The sequence below is a fragment of the Phycodurus eques genome, unplaced genomic scaffold (assembly GCF_024500275.1).
Source record: "Phycodurus eques isolate BA_2022a unplaced genomic scaffold, UOR_Pequ_1.1 contig_435, whole genome shotgun sequence".
NCBI lineage: Eukaryota > Metazoa > Chordata > Actinopteri > Syngnathiformes > Syngnathidae > Phycodurus > Phycodurus eques.
Genome location: NW_026904432.1, coordinates 2,457 through 24,877, shown reverse-complemented (window position 1 = coordinate 24,877; position 22,421 = coordinate 2,457). Strand labels below are relative to the sequence as shown.

General features: G+C 46.8%; 2 non-coding genes and 2 pseudogenes across 2 annotated transcripts; 2 read left to right on the top strand and 2 right to left on the bottom strand.

Moving 5' to 3' along the window:
- Positions 1–101: 101 nt before the first annotated feature.
- Positions 102–220, bottom strand: LOC133398890 (5S ribosomal RNA; annotated as a pseudogene).
- Positions 221–13,780: 13,560 nt separating this feature from the next.
- On the top strand, positions 13,781–13,944 carry LOC133398891 (U1 spliceosomal RNA). The gene has a single exon (XR_009768110.1). It is a non-coding gene; the product is annotated as a U1 spliceosomal RNA (small nuclear RNA).
- Positions 13,945–19,464: 5,520 nt separating this feature from the next.
- trnas-uga (transfer RNA serine (anticodon UGA)) lies at positions 19,465–19,546 on the bottom strand. The gene has a single exon. It is a non-coding gene; the product is annotated as a tRNA-Ser (tRNA).
- A 2,309-nt stretch (positions 19,547–21,855) lies between these two features.
- Positions 21,856–21,981, top strand: LOC133398892 (U1 spliceosomal RNA; annotated as a pseudogene).
- Positions 21,982–22,421: the final 440 nt, after the last annotated feature.

The following is a 22,421-nucleotide window of genomic DNA, read 5'->3' as shown; positions in this document are numbered from 1 at the left end:
ACGAATTGTCACTAAGTCATAAGAGAGAGAAAGACTGACTGCATTATAATTTAGGTCAACCACCGATAAAAAAACGATTCCACAAGAATCTAAAGTGAAAAAGCTTACAGCACCTGGTATTCCCAGGCGGTCTCCCATCCAAGTACCAACCAGGCCCACTCCTGCTTAGCTTCTGAGATCAGACGAGATTGGGCATTCTCAGGGTAGTATGGCCGTAAGCCACATAGTTATCTGAAATGATCTGAAACACAAGGAATTTGTCTCCGGTAATTGGAGCCGCTCCGGTATGACAACAGACAGTCAATTGACAGAGAACACTTTTGGGACATAAAGACATTGACAAAAAAACAGTCACTGAGCAATAAAGGGTTGCTAGTTATCTGGTAATGCCGGTACATTTAAAAAAAATATATATTTTATTTTTTGACAATTGTGTCCTCTCGCACTTAGAGCAGTTCGAATGACTAATATCCCAATTGTCCGGTGGAATGACCATTGTGCAAAAGGGCGCAGACTTCAAGGGAGTAGTGTGATAATTTGGGACAATGTTGATTGTGCAAATGTTGCAGATAACCACAATTGAACCATAGTCCTCAGAACTGTGAGGTAGACGCTCTAACCAGTCGGCCACCGTGCCGCCTGTAATTAAATTACTTTAACAAATACTGCGAATGACATGCTTACTCTTACTGCTATATGGACAGGTGCTGTCCAGAGTTTGCGTCCGTTTGACTTTTCCTTTGTTGTTGAGGTTTTTTTTTCTGCTTGTATTTTCCCCCCACGCTGCGTTTCTTGAACGCGGCATGCTCCTCCTTGTGTACATTCTTCAGGTGCCCGATCAAATTTGTTGTGTTGAAGCATTTAGATGACGTTCCCCACGACGTACTTCAGTTGTGCACAGACTGCTCATAACTTGCGTGTTGTTTGTCTGAGACAACGCAAAATAGTCCCACACCGACGACATGTTTTTTCCCCGCCAAGATTGAAAAAAACTTTATTGGCTGTCAGATAGAGTACTACGCCACAAGACACGTGATAAAGCTAAAAATAAACAAGTTTTTGGATTCATACGGGACGAAGAAGTGGAGTTCAATGTCTTGTGCTGAGCCGATCGATGACGTCATTGATCGGATCGGCGAATTATGACATGAAAGCCGATCAGATAAAATGCTAATTATTGGCCGATAACAATCACACCGGTCAGATCAGCGTAAAGTCTCGTACACTATGCATAAAATGGGCTTCTCTCTATCTAATATATGCACGCAGTGCACCAAAAATACCCCAGATACCTATTTTCATGCTATATGGTAATGCACACCAATTCAATGCTTTTGTTCATCGGTTACACAGAAACTGATATTTTGAATTTCAGGATTCCACTTTCCCCAAGATTGCGCGTACTTTGTGACTTAAGCATAATCGACCTCCTCATAAATATTTAGAATCATGGCTCCTCGCGTTAGCTACCGCTAAGAAAACAATTTGATTAAACTGGAAAAACAAACAAGCTATTAACATCAGTCACTGGCTTAATGTCATCATAGAATATATTGCGTTAGAAAAAATAGCAGCAGAACGAAAAAATCAAGTAGATAGCTTTGCACCCTTCCTCAACATGCTAAATCTAGACACTTGATTCTTTTGGCTGGGTATTGTGCCATCTGACAATAACAAGACTATCTTGTAAGTGTAAAGGTAAACTTTTGACATGTATTCTTTGTTGTCGAGGTTGTTGTTGTTTTATTATTTTTCTATTTGACATTCTCTTTATTTTTTTCTTATTCATTTATGTACTTGTTTTTTTTAAATTATTATGATATTCATTCATTCATCTTCCGTTCCGCTTATCCTCACTCGGATCGCGGGCGTCCTGGAGCCTATCCCAGCTATCTTCGAGCGAAAGGCGGGGTATTATTATTATATATTTTTTTAAATTATTTTTCTCAGTTACCTTGACTGTTACAGTGGAGGAGACAAGCCCTACCTGTCGGATGTAGTTGCACCCAAATATGTCTTCCCTTGCATGCTATTTTTTGTATTTGTATATTTGTACTTTGTTCGTTGCATCATTATATTATACTGTCTCCCGGTGGCCAAGGCGGGCACACCAGAAGAAGCGGCACAATAAATTGAAGCATTAAATTATGATGCACTAACTGTTTGTTAAATGTTATGACTGTTTTATTACGTACAGTATTGTAGAGTACTATTTTCCTTTTTGAAAATGAACAAAATGTTTTAAATTCTTTTAAATTCAGTTACACAGTTGTTGCTGTTATAAAGTTGGGGGAGCACATCGCAGCAACATGTAAACAGACTCACAGACAACTTCAATTTACATGATACAATCAACATTATACTCAAGCAACATTATACTGCTAAATGCATGCTTTGAAATAGGATTAAGTAAACATGAGATAACTTATATACTTTTATTCTGACATTTCCCTCCTGTTTATCACATATTTACTCAAATTCTCACATCACCTTACATCAGTCATTTCAATTAGATTTTCGACTGGAGGATCATTTTTATGAAAACAAATACATTTACACTCAGAGGCAATGTTAATCTAATCTAATTCATAGTCACCTGGATCTAGAAATAAATCAGGCAGCTCATAATACACGTCATTATCATCATTATCTTCAGGGTCAGGACCAAGTAAAGGATACATTTGAGCCATCTGGTTCTCCATGGGTGAGATTGCTGTTGTTATCAATCTATTAACGAGAGAACGCAGACAAGGAATACAACAACATCCACAAGGTCAAAAGTGCTGTAAAAACAGCGATTGATACCAAAATTGAGGACACCACGGCTTTGTATTTTCCAAAGGCATTCATCCCGGAGTTCCACATGGAGGTGTCAACACCAGAGTGTTCCTTCATTTTACCATTAAGGGTTCGGAGTCCCTCTATAGCCTTGGTGAGACTGCCATCCGTAGCTATGTTGTTGGGAATGAATGTGCAACATTGCTCTCCTGAACATAGCACATACTCCTCCTCTCAGCCAACAACATGTCAACAGCTACCCTGTTTTGCAATGCCATCAGTGATGCGGCTGATAGCTGTTCGTGTGCAGCTTCAAACCCACTCTGTGTACAGTTGCCCAATTTTTTCACATTGTAATGGATGTAGTTGATTCTGTCTACGTTTTTGTTGGTTGTGCACCACCAACAGATCGAGGACTCAAATCCTGCAGCTATTTGATCCTCAAATTTGTACTCACTTAAAACACCATGGGGAACACCAACAGCGTCAATGTATGTTGGATCATTTTGGCTCTGCAAGTCTCCTGCTCTTTTCTGACGTCGCCAATGTTCTGGCATGACAGTGGATAACCTAGCTGTTAATTCTTGTTCAGACATGTGATGTGCTGATTGATACCGGTAACAACAAAGTTACCAGAGCACAGAGACCTATTACATTCTTTGGTAATTTATCAAATAGTCTAGTAGTCTATGCAGGCCGAAGCGGGCCGGACCCGCCGTGTCCTACATCGAAACCTCTCCAACCGGTTTGGAAAGGCCCCATAACACATCCGCGGCTCCACAAATTCAACAGCCTCCTTTATTCATACATTGAAGCGTTTTATGCCAACAAAAACATCCGGTGCCGTTTCTAGGCTGCTTCTCCGGGCACGCTGGCCCGCTCCGTTAACCCGGAAGTAGAACGTCACGGCTCAACCCTCACGCGATCACGTTTGCCCGGCACGCGTTGTCTCTTATTTTAATTTATCTTCTGGAATATCGTGTGCCTACCTATGTATCCACACAATACCTAAACCTTATTTACATATGTTATAAAAATAATGGGTACCCTTTAGCGCGCGTTATATATATATATATATATATATATATATATATATATATATATATATATATATATATATTAATATAATTATATTTATTATAGTTCTAGGGTTTTCTTTATATTGTGTACACAATTAATAAGTCGTATCACACAGAATATTCGTATCATTCACACTTAGTCCAGATCTCATGCGAGTCTCTTCTGTTCCCAAATAGAGCTCACCTGGTCTGTTATTTAAGTTGCTCACACTTGATGACGCCCGGCCTCAGATTAGTCTAACTGAATACTGACAAGGAGTCGAACCCTCAAATTCACAACACAGGAATAAATCCACGTCAGCACCGCCTTACATATGGATATGTCCCCTCATCTTCACACAGAGCGCCGTGTGTGACCACTTACTGCCAATAGCCGCAGTCTGCGAGCTTTGGCGGCCTCACACAGACCGCCGACATCACTTCTCTCAGACCACGCTTTCACACTTTCTGCTAAATGGTAACCTGGCCAGGTTATGTTCAATCGGTAACAAAAGACTATGGGCTATCGTACTCACATGGTGACGTGCCTTGCTAATATACGGCCTGACTGACATCACGCGGGTATGTGACCTCTGACATTCGCGTGAATGCGTCCGTTCAGAAGCCAAGCGCACGTCCCAAGTCGTGCATTCTACTTTTACCACTTAGTTTCACTATGAAACTCTCATTTGACATCATCTTGTGTCTCATTCATCCCTCAGGGCCATCCCCTCCATGTTTTCTAAAAACAAAAAAGAACAAAACATTTAGACAAAGTCTTCAACCACCTCCACCATCACAGATACACAGGCACACCCACACCAGCCGTTTCAATGCCGCACGCAAGCCACTCGCGCGAGCGCCGCGTGGCCGCCAGATCCAAACAGTGAGGAAACGCTCACCTTCTTGCCGGCATTAAATCTGAAGCGGACCCGCGGCGCCATCGCCCGGCAGTGCAGCAAAGAATCCTGTTTGTGACGCCACTTTGAGGCATATTTTTTCGCCTGTGGTTCCGAGTCAGAGGTCACCCGGGAGAACTGTGGCTTCCATTGGGCAGGAATGAATGAAGACTTCGAGACACTTGGCGTTTGGGCTAATTCGATTTATTGAACAAGCCTTAGTGTCATAACAGCTGCTTACATAGCCAGAACAACAAAAAAGCCCCCGAAAAACCCTGGATCTCAGTTTATCAAGGTTTAATTCTCTGGGCGTGGACTTACGCCCTCCCTGGGTGCACCCGGAAGATGTTCGTTCCTCATGACCATATTGGGAATCACACCCGCCTACTGGCGCCTCACATTCTAGCTACGCTCACACCCGGTATATACTACACTAGCAAAAGAGAGTGCCAGAGTCGAAGCAGCTCAGCACACACTGCAGCCCGCATTTGGAGTCGCTGTTTTTGAATTGTAAGCCATTCTACTCGCCGCATGAGTTCGCATCATTCATCCTGGCTGGAGTTTACATTCCGCCTCAAGCTAAAACGAATGCCGCACTGCTAACGCTCGCCGAACAAGTCAACGAAATTGGAAAAAAAAACACCCGGACTCATCCCTCATTATTCTCGGGGACTTTAACAAAGCTAAACTCTAACAAAACTTTAAGAAAAGCCACGAACTCCCTAAATACAAGCAGCACATCAACTGTCCAACTAGGGAAAATAACCTTTTAGACCACTGCTACACTATGCAGAAAAAAGCATACCGTGCTGTACCTCGTGCAGCCCTGGGCTCGTCTGATCACTGCTTAATTCACTTAATACCGACGTACAGGCAAGAACTTAAATGCGCGAAGCCTACAGTGAAAACAGTGAAAAAGTGGACCAATGAAGCAAAGATTGAACTTCAAAGCTGTTTAGACTGCACAGACTGGAGTGTCTTTGAAAATTCAGCTGACAGCCTGGATGAATATACGGACACTGTTACATCCTATATCAGTTTCTGTGAAGATATGTGTGTACCAACAAAATCATTTCACACATTCAACAACAACAAGCCATGGTTCACTGCTAAACTTAAGCATCTTCGCCAAGCTAAGGAGGATGCATATCAGACCGGGCACATGGCCCTGTATAATCGAGCTAGAAACCAGCTGACGAAAGAAATTAACATTGCAAAGAGGAACTATGCAGCAAAGTTGGAAAAACAATTTAGCGCTAACGACTCTAAATCAGTCTGGCATGCATTCCAATCGCTGACTAATTACAAGCGACGATCCCCCCAAGCTGAGAACAATAGCACACTTGCCAACGACTTGAATACCTTCTACTGCAGATTTGAAAAGGACAGTTTCACACCCCACACCCACCCGGCCGCACCCCCGACCACAATCACACCTCTGACTTCTGCGTTATCCATCCATGAACAGGATGTGAGACGCACCTTCAAACAACAAAAGATTAACAAAGCGGCAGGCCCAGACCATGTGTCCACATCCTGCCTCAAAGTCTGCGTGGACCAGCTCGCTCCAGTCTTCACTCAGATCTTCAATAGATCTCTGGAAATGTGCGAAGTTCCATCCTGTTTCAAACGCTCCACCATCATTCCAGTCCCCAAGAAACCTGCGATCTCGGGTATAAATGACTACAGGCCTGTCGCTTTGACATCTGTGGTCATGAAGTCCTTTGAACGTCTCATGCTGGACCACCTCAAGAGTGTCACAGGTCCCCTGCTGGATCCCCTGCAGTTTGCCTACCAAGCGGGTGTAAACTGAATATGCGGTTGTTGTAACAATGATAATATTTTCATTTTTCGCTTGTTTGAAAAGGTAAATAAGCGTGAGTTGATGAAAGCGGTTGTGGAGTGTGTGGTGTGTAGCATAGCGGATGCATAAGCACCACATGTGCACACTTTCTGTAAGAGCCGCAGCTGCTGCTGCATACCTCTCGCAGTCAGATGCACGTGCTACTATTGGTTCTAACAAAACACTCGTGTGTAGTAGTATCATTCTTTCACCCTGTACTATTTGGTACAATACTGCAGTGGCAGTATGAGTTTTGTTAGAGATGTCCAAATAAAACGGTAGTTTGTAGTTAGGAAGTGCCAAAGAAATGGCTTGACTGAATTCTTGTTTAATTTGTATGAAGAGTTCTTTCTCATCATGTGTCCAATTGAGTTTAGCCGGCAGATTTCTTAATCCTTCTCGTTTAAGTGCCAATGAAATGTGAGGCGCAGAATATGGCATTTTTAACCAAGGCAATAAATCCGATCTCAGGTCAACCACTGCCGCAACACCCTCTCGTCCCACCACTATTCTTGTATTCTTAAAATTCTATTCTTAAAATTCTTGTTGAGAAATCAAATCGTCTTCTCTATCATAGAACAAGGTACAATGTGGAGGGTCAGGGGGTGGCAGGAATGGCCCCAAGGACACAACCCACGGCTTCCACTCCGCAAATGTCTGCAGGACGCTGTTATTTATTTGACACTGGCTGGTTCTAGGGACGTGGAATGTCACCTCTCTGGCTGGGAAAGAGCCAGAGCTGGTGTGTGAGGTCGAGAAGTTCCGACTAGATATAGTCGGACTCGCCTCCACGCACAGCTTGTGCTCTGAATACCATGATGGCGCCTACCAGTGTGGTCGCCTCCGTAGCGCGCTCTCTCGTATTGTTTTTGTTTTTGTGTTTTTTCGTCCGTCTTTGGAGACCTTACACGACTCACTTACACAAAGGGAGACCTGCTAACCATCAAGGACAACGAACTGGCGACGAGAGGGAATGAGACACGAGGTTAAATACAAGGGGTAATTAGGGTGAACGAGGCACAGGTGGTGAAGATGCTCACAAGAGTAGGTGTGTGTGAAACAGGGGGAAGACAAAAACCGGAACACACACCCATGACATACCTTTCGAGGCCGGTAATCATGTCACAAAGTCTACAGAAATGTCTGACCAAGGATGTTGTGGTATTGGCAGAGGTCGCAACTCCCCAGAAGGACGTTGACGAGAGGGTTTGTTAGCAGCACATACCTAGCAAGCATTGACGTAATCAATAACATCCCTCCTAACATTAGGCCACCAAAAGCGCTGTTCGACCACTGATTGCGTCTTGGCAATGCCTGGGTGACATACACTTCGGTTCGTGTGAGCCCAGTGGATGACTTTTCCCCTTAAGGTCGGAACCACCTGTTTTCAGGGCAATCTTCAGGGCTAAGAGTGTTTTTCAGAGCCCCTTTAACCGCAGTTTCAATGTCCCAAACAAAAGCGGAAATGAAACATGACTTGGGCAAAATAGTCTTCGGGTCGGACAAAGAATTCTCTTCCAAGAAAATACGTGACAAAGCATCTGGCTTACCATTTTTAGAACCAGGTCGGTAGGATAACATGAAATTAAATCGAGTGAAGAACAGAGCCCATCTTGCCTGCCTCGCATTTAATCTTTTAGCAGTTTTAATATACTCAAGGTTCTTGTGATCTGTCCTTACTAAAAATGGAGTCTGTGCCCCCTCGAGCCAGTGCCTCCACTCCATCAAAGCCACCTTGACTGCCAGCAGTTCACGGTCACCAATGTCATAATTTTTTTCAGCTGGGGTCAGTTTTTTGGAGAGAAAAGCACAATGTAATTTATCATCCTTGAGAGATTTCTGGGAGAGCAATGCTCCCATCAGACCCATCGACTTCTACCACAAACTGCTGTTTGAGATCTGGCAAATTAAGGATGGGAGCGGAGGTAAAACTCGATTTAAGTTTTTGAAAAGCTGCCTGACAAAGCGGGTTCCATACAAAAGGTTTGTGTGGCGAGGTAAGATCATGCAAAGGAGAGGATATTGAACTGAAATGTCTGATGAATTTTTTGTAGAAGTTTCTGAACCCTAAGAACCTTTGTACATCTTTGCGTGACGTGGGAGTAGGCCAATTAATAACGGCATCGACTTTGGAAGGGTCCATTTTGACTTCAGCTTGAGCCAGGACGAAACCCAGAAAAGAAACGGACGCCTTGTGGAACTCACATTTCTTAGCCTTGACATATAGTTGATTCTGCAGTAGCCGCTGCAATACAGAGCGGACATGAATCATGTGAGTCTCCTCATCCGGGGAGAATATCAAAATGTCGTCCAAATGGACAAAAACATAACTATTCAACATGTCACGCAGGACATCATTGACAAGGTTTTGGAAAACAGCTGGAGCGTTAGTAAGCCCAAAAGGCATTACCAAATACTCATAATGTCCCGTTGGTGTGTTGAATGCTGTTTTCCATTCATCCCCCTCCCTTACCCTGACTAGATGATACGCATTTCTTAAGTCCAGTTTGGTGAAAATCTTGGCTCCCTCCAGGAACTCAAAGGCGGTGGAGATGAGAGGAAGAGGGTACCTGTTTTTTACAGTTATCTCGTTGAGACCCCGATAATCAAGACAGGTTCGCAGGGTCTTGTCCTTTTTGTCCACAAAGAAAAATCCTGCTCCCGCAGGGGATGAAGATGGGCGAATGATCCCGGCTGGCAGTGATTCTTCCACGTACTCCTTCATGGCCTTGTGTTCCGGCCCTGAAAGAGCGAACAACCTCCCTCGTGGGGGTATGGTTCCAGGCAGCAAGTCAACAGCACAGTCATAAGATCTGTGGGGTGGAAGGGATTTGGCCTTGGACTTGGAAAAAACGTCTTTAATATCCTGGTAACAGGTGGGCACTTGAGATAAATCAGGATCCCCAGATGGGGTCTGTGGATTGTCCTGAGAAACATGGCCCTGAACATCACATGGCGGCTTGAAACAGTTCCGGGCGCAATTGCTGCCCCATGACATAACCTACCCAGAGGACCAGTCAATGTGGGGGTTATGTAATTTCAACCATGGATTCCCTAAAATAAGGTCATGATTCATGGCGTCAAAAACATGAAAACTAATGCGTTCCGAGTGAGAATCAGGAAATGTCAATGTGGGTGTTTGGGTGCGGTGAGTGATCTTGCCCATAAAACTGCCGTCTGCAGCATAGGTGTTGTGGTGGCGTTTTATTTGAAAGGTTCTAAGGTGCATACGTCTAACGAGGAGGGAGCTAAGTAAGTTAGCGTCAGAACCAGAGTCAATTAATACATGTGTATGAATTTCTTGATCAGGAGAGCATAGTGTCTCTTTCGGAAGAACCCGTGTAGGGTCTTCCTTAATGAAATTCAGACTCACCTCTCCCGTGCCCTTGCTACCGGCACCGGCAACTTTGACGTGACAGTTGCTCACGGAATGACCCAACTGACCGCAGTAGAAGCACCGCCCTTCCCTCAGTCGGCATTGACATTCCTCAGGGGAGAGACGGAACCTGCCCAGTTGCATGGGTTCATCCGTGGGGACGCTAGCCAGTGGGTTGAGACCGGAAACAGGGGATCTGCCTTGGTTTGGTTGGTCACCGAGGCTCGTCCTCCAAGTGCGCCGTGACGCAGCCCTCCGCCGATTTTTACGGCGAGAGCGATTAGTGTCCAAGTCGGTCGGCAGGTCTAGCGGGACTAAATGATCCTTGACGACGGGGGATAGTCCTTGAAAAAAGGCATCGAGTAGCGCCCGATGATTCCAATGACTCTCAGCTGCTAGAATGCGAAACTCAATCGCGTAATCTGACACCCTGCGCTTGCCTTGTTGTAAGGTGACAAGGGTGCGAGCTTCCTCCCGATCTGGTGTGGAAAATTGAAAAATTTGCTCCATAGTCTTTACGAAAAAAGCCCATGAATGACACGCGGCGGAATTGCGGCTCCATTCAGCAGTAGCCCACGCCTCCGCACGACCAGTCAGGTGGGAATTGACGAAAGTGATTTTTGCCTGCTAGGTGGGGAAGGCAGCTGCCTGCAGCTCAAAGTGGAGTTCGCACTGCGTGATGAACGGCTTAATGTTCCCAGAATCTCCAGAGAACCTCTCCGGTCGAGAGCTGTGGGCAGACAGCAGCGGAGGTGGCTGCATGGTGACTGCTTCACATGGAAATGTTGGTACCGTGGCGGTATCGGTGTGGTGCCAACTGGTTCCTTCTCTTGAATCATTTTCATAAGAAGTTCAAACTGCGAGGCCACCTGTCTCATCATATTGTCCTGATGCCTTGACAGTCCCTCAAGAAGCAAGCTGCTCTTCCTGCTTCGAGAGGCGTTGACCCTGCGCTTGAAGGGCTTTGCGCACCGGGTCTGAGTCTGCTGGGTCCATGTTATGGCCAGTTCATTCTGTCATGAACGGAACAGAGGATAGGACCCAAAAATGCACGACTCCAAAACAAATGGATAGTTTCCAAAAAGAGAGGTTTAACATACGGGCATAGGTCGGTACACAGGCAGGCAATCCAAGAAAGGCAACAGTATCCAAAAACATGAGGCAAAGAGGCGAGGTCAATAATCGGAACGGGGTCAAGTCTTACTGTGAGTCTGTGACGTGGAAACAAGGAATGCTGGAACGCGACGACAAGGTACAACGAACTGGCAACGAGAGGGAATGAGACACGAGGTTAAATACAAGGGGTAATTAGGGTGAACGAGGCACAGGAGGTGAAGATGCTCACAGGAGCAGGTGTGTGTGAAACAGGGGGAAGACAAAAAGCGGAACACCCACCCATGACATCGACTGCAGATTTGAAAAGGACAGTTTCACGAGTGTCACAGGTCCCCTGCTGGACCCCCTGCAGTTTGCCTACCAAGCAAACAGGTCTGCGGATGATGCAGTCAACATGGGACTGCACTTCATCCTAGAACACCTCGACAGTGCAGGGACCTACGCGAGGATCCTGTTCGTGGACTTCAGCTCAGCATTCAACACCATCATCCCTGAACTCCTTTCATCCAAGCTTCTCCAGCTCAGCGTCTCACCTGCCATCTGCCACTGGATTTATAGCTTTCTGACGGGTAGGACACAGCAGGTGAGGCTGGGGGAGGCCACCTCATCCACACGCAGCATCAGCACTGGGGCGGCCCAAGGTTGTGTCCTCTCTACGCTGCTCTTCTCTCTCTACACGAACGACTGCAGCTCAGCGCACCCGACTGTCAAACTCCTGAAGTTTGCAGATGACACCACAGCCATCTGCCTCATCAAGGACGGTGACGAGTCTGCATATCGACAGGAAGCGGAGCGGCTGGAGCTGTGGTGCGGCCGACACAACCTGGAGCTGAACACGCTCAAGATTGTAGAGATGATCGTGGACTTCAAGAGGCATCCTTCGCTACAGCTGCCCCTCACGTTGTCCAGCTGCCTTGTGTCAACCGTCGAAACCTTCAAGTTCCTGGGAATTACAATCTCTCAGGACCTGAAGTTGGCGACCAACATCAACTCCATCCTCAAAAAGGCCCAGCAGAGGATGTACTTCCTGCGGCTTCTGAGAAAGCACGGCCTGCCACCGGAGCTGCTGTGACAGTTCTACACAGCGGTCATCGAATCAGTCCTGTGTTCTTCCATCACAGTCTGGTTTGGTGCTGCTACAAAAAAGGACAAACTCCGACTGCAACGGACAATCAAAACTGCTGAAAGGATTGTCGGTACCCCCCTACCCACCATTGAGGACTTGCACGCTGCCAGAACTAAGACAAGGGCGTGCAAAATCCTCTCGGACCGTCTGCACCCCGGTCACCAGCTCTTCCAGCTCCTTCCCTCAGGTAGGCGCTACCGATCAACGTAAACTAGAACTAGTAGACATTCCAACAGCTTCTTCCCTCTTGCGATCAACTTCTTAAACACCTAACCAATAATTCCAATCCAACAAGCTGGAAATTTTTTGACTTGAGTTCGTTGTCACATTTCTGTGGGGCCAATTATGTATTACTCGTGCACTCACTGGAGTTGTCTCGCCATGCTGCACTATTTGCATATACTGGCCACTCATGCCAGAGTAGCATCTGCTCCATTTGCACACTGATTGAGGAGTATCTGTAACATTTGCACAACCATCATTGTCCCAGATGATCGCACTACTCGTCACTTTAAACCGCAAACACTCCTGGAAGTCTCAGCGCCCTTTGCACAATGGTCATTGCACCGGACTATTGCAATATTAGTCATTCGAACTGCTCTAAGTGCTAGAGGAATCTGCATCTTTTTGCACAATTGTTTTTTGTCAATGTCTTTATGTCTCCAAAGTGTTCTGTAAATTGACTGTCTGTTGTACTAGAGCGGCTCCAACTACCGGAGAGAAATTCCTCGTGTGTTTTGGACATACTTGGCAAATAATGATTCTGATTCTGATTAAATTGGTCCTTCGAGACGGATGCCCCGCCTGTGTGGAGTTTGCATGTTCTCCCCGTGCCTGCGTGGGTTTTCCCCGGGCACTCCGGTTTCCTCCCACATCCCAAAAACATGCATGCTCGGTTAACTGACGACTCTAAATTGCCCGTAGGTGTGAATGTCAGTGTGAATGGTTGTTTGTTTGTCTGTGCCCTGCGATTAGCTGTCGACCGGTTCAGGGTGTACCCCGCCTCCCGTCCGAAGATAGCTGGGATAGGCTCCAGCACGCCCGTGACCCTAGTGAGGAGAAGCGGCTCAGAAAATGGATGGCTGGATAAGACGAATGCGTTATTTCGTCAAGCACTACTTCCAATTATGTTTACATTCGATTTTCTTTAATTAGTCAAATCATTGGTCTCTCTTAAACCCAAATGGGTGGTTTATTTGTTTCTGGGTGTGAATGACCTCACTTTCAACTTATTTGATTGTCTCTCGATGCCGCTGTGCATGATGTAACCATTTCCTGTACCCCCAGGTTGTACCCCGAATGGGTGGTTTCTATGTTTCTGGGTGTGAATGACCCCACTTTCAAATTATTTTATCGTGTCTCGATGCCGTTGTACATTATGGGTATCCATTTACTGTCTCAATTTAAACTAAAATTCTCAAATAAGTAGCATATTTCTTCATGTATTAGCACACAGTAGCGTTTCATCTAGCGTATGTTCCGGCTTGCCCCTTATATGTATGGTTGGTCACATGCTCATGACGACACCGTCGCTTGACATAGCGTTCGCGTGAATGACTTGCGTGCTCGCACCGAGTCAAACTCATACTTACCTGGCAGGGGAGATACCATGATCAAGAAGGTGGTTCACCCAGGGTGAGGCTCAGCTATTGCACTCTGGTTGTGCTGACCCCTGTGAATTCCCCAAATGTGGGAATCTTGACTGCATAATTTCTGGTAGTGGGGGACTGCGTTTGCGCTCTCTCCTGATAATTGGTTAATGAAAATGAAGATAGTGGGTGTAATAGTGATATAGTTGTGTGGTAATTTAGCGTGGTACAATGTTACTGATAGTGATGAGTGTTTGAGTGTACTGAATCATTCAAAACTGTTCATCAAAAACATTCGTTCACGTTCAGTTCTTTTTCACATAGTCATTCAAGTGCTTTCTTATTCAGTTAATGATCCATCCCCGAAGCTCATGTTCACCCAATACATTCACCGAAGGACTATGCGTTGTTGTCGTCATGTATTGTAAACTAGCAAAGGCGGGGAGATTATTTATTTACAAAAACGCTAAATTATGACCTACCTATCTCTCTCTCAGCAAGCTCTCGAACACCCGCTTCGGTCGTGACTCGTGAACATGCGTGCATCGAGCTCAGCTAGCGACCATCCTTGCGCGTCCCCTGACGTCCAGCGAGGCTCTCACCACCCGGCGTGACTTTTCTGCATCCACCGCGGTGGACCGCATCGCTGACACCAGCACCTGTACTTCCTGTTTACCCACCTTAATGTTATTGTTATCTAATCAGTGTAAAGCGTCTTTGAGAGTCTTGAAAAGCGCAATAGGTTTAATCTGTTATTATTATTATTGCTATTATTATTATTGAAGAAAAAGCTAAACAATGGGAACGTCAACCTCCCCAATATGGCCACTAAGTAGGCACGTTGGTTCGCCGGGCTGTTCCAGCGAGCTTCCGTGTCTTGTCTTCATAATTATCATATTAGCCTTAGCATATTACTCCAATTCTAAAGTCTTTATACTGGCTCCCAGTCGGATGTAGAATAGATTTTACAGTTCTGTTACTGGTCTATAAATCACAAAATGGTTTCGGTCCTGAATACATGAATGAAATGCTAATGCCAAGTGTGCATGTTTTTAAGTTTTGTTAAAAACTCTTCTTTTTTTTCTTATGCTTTTTAGAGCATTTCCTCTTTTAAATGATATTTCTTGCACTGTACGCAGTTTTAGTTGTATTTTCATTTTCCCCTTTGTTTTAAATGTTTATAAGCTGTTTTGTTCCTTTGTTTTGAAATGTTTTCACTCATGTAAAGCACATTGAGTTACCTTGTGTATGAAATGCGCAATATAAATTGCTTTGCGTTCCTATGACGTAGATGCACGACGTAAGAGAAGTCACAGAGTAGTGGAAGCGATTATCTACTGAGTATTAAATCTCTAGATACTATGAAAATTTGATGAAGCCAACAGAACCACATCATCTGCAAAAAGCAGAGATGCAATACTGAGGCCACCAAATCGGACCCCCTCTACGCCTCGGCTGCGCCTTGAAATTGTGTCCATCGAAGTTATGAACAGAATCGGTGACAAAGGGCAGCCTTGGCGGAGTCCAACCCTCACCGGGAAAAAGTCCGACTTACTGCCGGATATGCGGACCAAACTCTGATTCCGGTCGAACAGGGACCGAACAGCTCATATCAGGGGGTTCGGTACCCCATACTCCCGAAGCACCCTCCACAGGACTCCCCGAGGGAAACGGTCGAACGCCTTCTCCGAGTCCACAAAACATATGTAAACTGGTTGGGTGAACTCCCATGCACCCTCGAGGACCCTGCTGAGGGTGTAGAGCTGGTTCACTGTTCCACGGCCAGGACGAAAAGCACACTCCTCCTCCTGAATCTGAGATTCAACTTCCCGACAGACTCTCCTCTCCAGCACCCCTGAATAGACCTTACCATGGAGGCTGTAGTTGAACACACCCTCCGGTCCCCCTTCTTAAAAAGGGGGACCACCACCCCAGTCTGCAAATCCAGAGACACTGTCCCCGATGTCCACGCGATGTTGCAGAGGCGTGTCAAGCAGGACAGCCCTACAACATCCAGAGCCTTGAGGAACTCCGGGTGAATCTCATCCATCCCCGGGGCCTTGTCACCGAGGAGCTTTTTAACCACCTTGGTGACCTCAACCCCAGAGATAGGAGAGCCCGCCTCAGAGAACCCAGACTCTGCTTCCTCAAGGGAAGGCGTGTCGGTGGAATTGAGGAGGTCTTCGAAGTATTCTCCCCACCGGCTCACGTCTCGAGTCGAGGTCAGCAGCGCCCCATCCCCACTATACACAGTGTTGATGGTGCACTGCTTCCCCCTCCTGAGACGCCGGATGGTGGACCAGAATTTCCTCGAAGCCGTCCGGAAGTCTTTCTCCATGGCCTCACCGAACTCCTCCCATGCCCGAGTTTTTGCTTCAGTGACCACCAAAGTTGCATTCCGCTTGGCCAGCCAGTACCCATCAGCTGCCTCAGGAGTCCCACAGGCCAAAAAGGCCCGATAGGACTCCTTCTTCAGCTTGACGGCATCCCTCACCGTTGGTGTCCACCAACGGGTTCAGGGATTTCCGCCAAGACAGGTACCAACCACCTTACTGCCACAGCTCCGGTCGGCCGCCTCAGCAATGGAGGCGCGGAACATGGTCCACTCGGACTCGATGTTCCCCGCCTCCCCCGGAACATGAGCAAAGTTCTGTCGGAGGTGGGAGTTGAAACTCCTTCTGACAGGGGATTCCGCCAGACCTTCCCAGCAGACCCTCACAATACGTTTGGGCCTGCCACGTTGGACCGGCATCTTCCCCCACCATCAGAGCCAACTCACCACCAGGTGGTGATCAGTTGACAGCTCCGCCCCTCTCCTTACCCGAGTGTCCAAGACATGCGGCCGCAAGTCCGATGACACAACCACAAAGTCGATCATAGAACTGCGACCTCGGGTGTCCTGGTGCCAAGTGCACATGTGGACACCCTAATGCTTGAACGTGGTGTTCGTTATGGACAATCCGTGATGAGCACAGAAGTCCAATAACAGAATACCGCTCGGGTTCTGATCGGGGGGGCCGTCCCCAGCAGGAGCGCTCTCCAGCACCCCCTCCAAGGACTCCAAAAAGGGTGGGTACTCTGAACTGCTGTTTGGTGCATAGGCACAAACAACAGTCAGGACCCATCCCCCCACCCGAAGGCAGAGGGAGGCTACCCTCTCGTCCACCGGGGTGAACCCCAACGTACAGGCGCCGAGCCAGGGAGCAATAAGTATACCCACACCTGCTTGGCGCCTGTCACCGTGGGCAACTCCAGAGTGGAAGAGAGTCCAACCCCTCTCGAGAGGACTGGTACCAGAGCCCAAGCTGTGCATGGAGGCGAGTCCACAATATCTCGTAGGAACTTCTCGACCTCACACACCAGCTTGGGCTCCTTCCCTTCCAGAGAGGTGACATTCCCCGTCCCTAGAGCCAGCTTCTGTAGCCGTGGATCGGATCGCCAAGGTCCCCGCCTTTGGCCATCGCCCAGCTCGCACGACACCCGACCCCTATGGCCCCTCCCACAGGTGGTGAGCCCATGGGAAGGGGGACCCACGTTACCCTTTCGGGCTGTGCCCAGCCGGGCCCCATGGGTGCAGGCCCGGCCATCAGGCGCTCGCCTTTGAGCCCCACCTCCAGGCCTGGGTCCAGAGGGTAGCCCCGGTGACCCGCGTCCGGGCAAGGGAAACCTGAATCCATTCATTGTATTTGTCATTGGGGTTTTTGGAGTCGTGTTTTGTGTGGTCCCTCACCTAGGACCTGTTAGCCATGGGTGACCCTGCCAGGGGCATAAAGCTCCAAACAACTTAGCTCCTAGGATCATTGGGACACACAAACCCGTCCAAAACGATAAGGTGACGGCTCAAGGAGGGGTCGAACTATTGTAAGGGGGCAATTTCTAACATAGAAAGTCCCAGTATTGGCTTAGAAGCCAAACTGGTGAAGTTATCACTAAAAAAATTAAATGTGTACAGCAGGCGCTTGGAATCATTTTTAAGCAATAAAAACTGCAAATATGTGTAAAAGTCCAAGCAAAGTTTTGGGATTCAAACCACTGCCTGTAACTAGCGTAAAGGGAGAGTTCGAGCCGATAAAGCCCCAGAATTGGCTTGGAAAGCAACCTGTGTCAAGTTATTACTGAAATGAAAAAATGGGGACAGCAGGCCCTGGGAAGCATTTTTCAGCGATAAAAACAGCAAATGTGTGTAAAAGCCCAACCAAAGTTTTGGGATTCAAACCACTGCCTGTAACTAGTGTAAAAGGGTGGGTGCTAGCCTAGAAAGTCCCAGAATTGTCTTGGAAAGCAGCCTGTGTGAATTTATGACTGAACAGGAAAAACGTGTACAGCAGGCACTGGGAAGCATTTTTAAGCGATAAAAACTGCAAACGTGTGTAAAAGCCCAACCAAAGTTTTGGGATTCAAACCACTGCCTGTATCAGGTGTAAAGGGGAGCGTTCTATCCTAGAATGCATACGAATTTACTTGGAAAGCAGCCTGTGTGAAGTTATGAGTGAAAATTAAAAAAATGTACAGCAGGCGTTGGGAAGGATTTTTAAGCGATAAAAACTGCAAATGTGTATGAAAGTCGAACCAAAGCTTTGGGATTCAAACTATTGCCTGTAACTAGTGTAAAGGGGAGAGTTCTACCCTAGAATGCATGAGAATTTACTTGGAAAGCAGCCTGTGTGAAGTTATGAGTCCGCTGAACTGTCTGCTTTGTCTCAAATGGCAAAGCAAAAGCTGACAGTTGTCCAAATGGACTTGTTTATTGGCAAGAAGTCACACCGCGTTGGAGCCAGATATTTTCACGAGTGGCGCGATTATGTACCTGTCTCAACAAAGAAGCGCGATCTACTTTATACTGAGTATGGGGTGGTGTCGAATGTGCCAGAAAGTTCCTCTCCTTATGAGGCAAACAACAGATGTTGCAACTAGCGTATATTGGTCAAATAAAAATGTTGACACTCAGATGCATAAAAAAATATATTTTTTCAATTAATTTAGGAGGTAAGAATAAGCTGGAAGCGACGCTTGCGTTACTTCTGGTTTACCGTAATTTTAAGTTTCATTGTTAAAATCAAACCAATGTCTCGAAAAGGGCACCACGTCACTTTTTATGTATAAAATGTAGGAAAAATGACGAGAAACCTTTTTATCAGTCTCGTAATCTGAAGGTTGCCACACTTTATGAAATTTTGAGTTCTCGATGACAGAGGCTTACTTAAACCCAGAACACACAAAATACAACCAAGAGTGGAATTTTATAGTATTTTTTGTGACATATACAAAGGATCTAGAAGGAAACACACAAAGAGGCTAACCATCCATCCATTTTCTTTACCGCTTATCCTCACTAAGGTCGCGGGCTGCTGGAGCCTATCCCAGCTATCTTCGGGCGGGATGCGGGGTACACCCTGAACCGGTCCCCAGCCAATCGCAGGGCACATAGAAACAAACAACCATTTGCACTCACATTCACCGGGCAATTTAGAGTCTTCAATCAACCTACCACGCATGTTTTTGGGATGTGGGAGGAAACCAGAGTGTCCGGAGAAAACCCCTCCCGGGCTGTGCCTGGCCCGGTCAACAGCCGCTCGCCTTCGAGCCCCACCTCCAGGCTAAAGGAAGAACCGAGCCCGAGTCACCAGAACTTTAGTCAGTGACACAAACTATTGAGCTATTTTGCACATGAACAAGACTCGCTGCGAGCAGGGTTCGAACCTGCGCGGGAAGATCCCATTGGATTTCAAGTCCAACGCCTTAACCACTCGGCCATCGCAGCCACATGGGGTAAGTGCAAAAAGTCATTTATAGGAGTATTTTATAGTCATTTGAGGACTGAGTGTACTTATTTTACTTTGTCTGTATTTGATGAAAATGGGTTTGGCTGACTCAATTATATCACATTACACGGAACTACTAAATTTGAGTTGGCGTTACACAAATAAAATTGATGGAAAACCTGCCCAAAATGTATTTGTGTTCATCCAATGAGTCATTTTTTTTGAGTGAAGGTTACACTTCTGTAATGTACATTTCCGCCAAGGGAGGAAGATATGATGAAGGTCAAACTACACTTTCATCTCTGTCATGTTTTACAGTTCAGGGACCTTGAGTCCACCTGTTTGTGCAATTAAAAAAAGACACTTGCTTCATGAAAAGAAACTATACTTTAAACTCTGGAGTGTATCTTCACTCGATACATAAAACAATTTGTTTCTAATACGTTTTATCATAGAAAACGAGACACACGTCCATCCATCCATTTTCTGAGCCACTTCTCCTCACTAGGGTCGCGGGCGTGCTGGAGCCTATCCAAGCTGTCATCGGGCAGGAGGCGGAGTACACCCTGAACTGGTTGCCAGCCAATTGCAGGGCTCATACAAACAACCATTCACACTCACAGTCACACCTACGGGCAAATTAGAGTCACCAATTAATGCATGTTTTTGGGATGTGGGAGGAAACCGGAGTGCCCGGACAAAACCCACGCAGGCACGGGGAGAACATGCAAACTCCACACAGGCGGTGCCGGGGATCGAACCCGGGCCCACAGAACTGTGTGGCTGACGCAAAGTTCTGTCGGAGGTAAGAATTGAAACTCCTTCTGACAGGGGATTCTGCCAGACATTCCCAGCAGACCACAATACGTTTGGGCCTGCCACGTCGGGCCGGTATCTTTCCCCACCATCGGAACCAACTCACCACCAGGTGGTGATCAGTTGACAGCTCCGCCCCTTATGATGGATACCCTTATGGTTGAACATGGTGTTCGTTATGGACAATCCGTGATGAGCACAGAAGTCCAATAACTGAACACCGCTCGGGTTCTGATCGGGGGAGACATTCCTCCCAATCACGCCCTTCCAGGTCTCACTGTCATTGTCCATGTGAGCATTGAAGTCCCCCAGCAGAAGGATGGAATCCCCAGCGGGAGCGCTCTCCAGCAGCCCCTCCAAGGACTCCAAAAAGGGTGGGGACTCTGAACTCCTGTTTTGTGCATAGGCGCAAACAACAGTCAGGACCCGTCCCCCCACCCGAAGGCGGAGGCAGGCTACCTGGGTGAACCCCAACGTACAGGCGCCGTGGGTATACTTATTGCCGCCCGGCTCGGCGCCTCTCACCGTGGGCAACTCCAGAGTGGAAGAGATTCCAACCCCTCTCGAGAGGACTGGTACCAGAGCCCAAGCTGCGTGTGGAGGCGAGTCCGACGAGATTTAGTCGGAACTTCTCGACCTCACACACCAGCTTGGGCTTCTTCCCTGCCAGAGAAGTGACATTCCACGTACCCAAGAGCCAGCTTCTCTAGCCGGGGGTTGGAACGCCAAGGTCCCTACCCAGCTCGCACTGCACCCAACCCCTATAGCCCCTCCCACAGTTGGTGAGCCCATTGGAAGTAGAATGAATGCTTTTTGTCTAAAACGTCGCCAAGGTTGTCATGTGCAATAGCTCTGAGTAGGTGGCAGTTGCAATTTGAGATTCGCAGCCAACTGTTGGAACCGGAAGTCTTTTTTGTGTCTGACAATCGACGAGACGAATGCATTATTTTCGTCAAGAACAACTTGTAATTATGTTTACTTTTGATTTTTTTTTATTTGTCCAATCATTTCTCTTCAACCCGAATGGGTGGACTCTAAATTGCCAGTAGGTTTGAATGTGAGAGCGAATGGTTGTTTGTTTCTATATGCCCTACAATTGGCTGCCGACCGGTTCAGGGTGTACCCCGCCTCCCGCCCGAAGATAGCTGGGATAGGCTCCAGCACCCCGCGACCCTCGTGAGGAGAAGCGGTAAAGACAATGGATGGATGGAGGGAGGTTTATGTTTCTGGGTGTTAATGAGCTCCCTTTCAACTTATTTCATCGTCTCTCGATGGCGCTGTGCATTATGGGTATCCATTTACTGTCTCAATTTAAACTGAAATTCTCAAATAGGAAGCATATTTGTTCATGTATTAACACACAGTAGCGTATCAACTAGCGTATGTTCCGGCTTGCCCGTTGTGTGTATGGTTGTTCACATGCTCATGATGACACCGTCGCTTGACATAGCGTGCGCGTGAATGACTTGTGTGCTCGCGCCATGTACAGCTCATACTTAACTGGCAGGTGAGACACCATGATCAAGAAAGTGGTTCACCCAGGATGAGGCTCAGCCATTGCACTCCGGTTGTGCTGACTCCTGCGAATTCCCCAAATGTGGGAATCTTGACTGCGTTCGCGATCTCCCCTGATCATTGGTTAATGAAAAAGAAGACAGTGTATTTAATAGTGATGTAGTTGTGTGGTAATTAAGCATGGTACTATGTTACCGATAGTGATGAGTGTTTGAGGATACTGAATCATTCAGAACTGTTCATCAAAAACATCCGTTCACGTTCAGTTCTTTTTCACATAGTCATTCAAATGCTTTCTTATTCAGTTAATCATCCATCCTCTAGGCTCACGTTCACTCAACACATTCACCGAAGGACTATGCGTTGTTGTTGTCATGTATTGTAAACTAGGAAAGGTGGGGAGATTATTTATTTACAAAAACAAAAAGGCTAAATTATGACCTACCTATCACTCTCTCAGAAAGCTCTCGAACACCCGCTTCGGTTGCGACTCGTGAACTTGCGTGCATCGAGGTCAGCTAGCGACCATCCTTCCGCGTCCCC